The sequence below is a fragment of the Chiloscyllium plagiosum genome, chromosome 37 (assembly GCF_004010195.1).
Source record: "Chiloscyllium plagiosum isolate BGI_BamShark_2017 chromosome 37, ASM401019v2, whole genome shotgun sequence".
NCBI lineage: Eukaryota > Metazoa > Chordata > Chondrichthyes > Orectolobiformes > Hemiscylliidae > Chiloscyllium > Chiloscyllium plagiosum.
This window is the reverse complement of record NC_057746.1, coordinates 34058057-34060324: the sequence shown is the minus strand read 5'-3', so window position 1 is coordinate 34060324 and position 2268 is coordinate 34058057.

The following is a 2268-nucleotide window of genomic DNA, read 5'->3' as shown; positions in this document are numbered from 1 at the left end:
TCTGAAGGCCGAGGCTACTGCTCTGGGTCACAGGTTCAAATCCCATCAAGGCATTCACACCTGAACACATCCGGAATGTGAAGCTGGTTTCAGTAGTGACCATGAAACCATCATCGATTGTTGGTAAAAACAGAAGGAAATCTGCTATTCCTACCTGGTCTGATCCTACACGGGACTCCAGGCCCACATTCACATGGTTAACACTTCACTTTCCTCTGAAATGGCTGAGCAAGCTCCTCAGCTTCAAGGCCTTTAAGGATGACGGGTAGATACTGGCATGGCCACTGATACCCACACCCTGTGAAGAAACAGCCTCAGCAGCTCAGGGTAAGGTCCATTTGGATTTGTTGAGAAACAATATAGTCTCTACCTCAATAGCCTCACACTTATGAGAGTATTTGTGTGTGTGTGTGTGTGTGATGCATATCTGTGTGTCTGTATTTCAGTATGTTCATGCCTGTATGTGATGCATGTGTGTGTGTGTATTTTAGTATGTTTATGTCTGTATGTGGTGTGACTCTGTGTGTAATGGTGTGCGTGTGCATGGATGTCTGTTTTGAGTGGTAAACATTTATATTTCCACTTTGCAAACTGGGTTTCTTTGTATCTGAGTGGACTTAGTTTTGTTTGATAATAAACCATCTTGTATTCAGTAAAGAACGTGGTTGATTTTTATTGTTGGAGAAACAATAAGCCTGGCCACATCGGGACTCAGGTCGAGCAGTTCAACTGATGTTGTGGCCCAGGCTTGAGGGGGACTAGAGTAAGACAGTGTATTCCTCCCACCCTTGTCACAGCTACATTGAGGAACATATCCAGCTTCTATCCTGTCAGTGTTCCTGAGTCTGTGAAACTCTGTCGATTTGATTGGGGGAGGGGGTGGGTGTGGCCTTTGCCTTTTAAAGTTCAGGTTTCCCTTTCATTCTCTCTATTTGATGAAAAAAGCCCCTGGTTATCCCACATTTCTTTCCAGCTTCTTGGTGGTTTAGGGTCTGGTCACTTCCATTGGAACAGCCTGCAGTCCCCAGTCAGCTCAGGGGCCTGAGTACAGAGACTGACAGAGATTGAGACAATGATACCGAGACTGAAATTTATATTCACTACCACACCCCACACCTCACCCCGTGACAATGCTGCCATCTACTGACAATGAGCAGAATCACACACAACAGGGCCCAGGGCCAGAGGGAGAGAGTGTGGTGTAATGGTAACAGCCATGAGCTGGAAGTCCTAGTTAATTACTGCAGTGACAGGGGTTCAAGTCCTACCATAGCATCTCCACAGAATTTGAATTCAATCAATCTCTAATTTAACAACTAATTGTCAGTGATGTTGACCACACAGCTATCATTGTAAACACCCCTCTGGTTTACTGAGGCCCTTCAAAAAAGTACATTTGCTGGCCTACGTTTGGAGTTTTGAGTTGGCTAAACAAGTGACTCCACTTATTTAAGTGTCAGGCAATGATTGTCTCCAACAAGAGAGAATCTGTCCATCACTCATTGCCATCACTGAATCTTCCAGTACCAACATCCTGAGGCTGATCAGGGATAAAGTGTTGCTGGAAAAGCGCAGCAGGTCAGGCAGCATCCAAGGAGTGGGAGAATCGACGTTTTGGGCACAAGCCCTTCTTCAGGAATGAGGAGAGTGTGTCAAGCAGGCTAAGATAAAAGGTAGGAGGAGGGATTTGCAACATCCTGAGGCTGATCAGGGATAAAGTGTTGCTGGAAAAGCGCAGCAGGTCAGGCAGCATCCAAGGAGTGGGAGAATCGACGTTTTGGGCATGAGCCCTTCTTCAGGAATGAGGAGAGTGTGCCAAGCAGGCTAAGATAAAAGGTAGGAGGAGGGATTTGGGAGAGGGGTATTGGAAATGCGATAGGTGGAGGGAGGTTAAGGTAAGGGTGATAGGCTGGAGTGGGGGTGGGGGCGGAGAGGTCAGGAAGAAGATTGCAGGTTAGGAAGATGGTGTTGAGTTCAGGGGTTGGGACTGAGACAAGGTGGGGGGAGGGGAAATGAGGAAACTGGAGAAATCTGAGTTCATCCCTTGTGGTTGGAGGGTTCCTAGGCAGAAGATGAGGCGCTCTTCCTCCAACCGTCGTGTTGCTATGGTCTGGCGATGGAGGAGTCCAAGGACCTGCATGTCCTTGGTGGAGTGGGAGGGGGAGTTGAAGTGTTGAGCCACGGGGTGGTTGGGTTGGTTGGTCCGGGTGTCCCAGAGGTGTTCTCAAGTAGGCGGCCTGTCTCCCCAATAAAGAGGAGGCCACATCG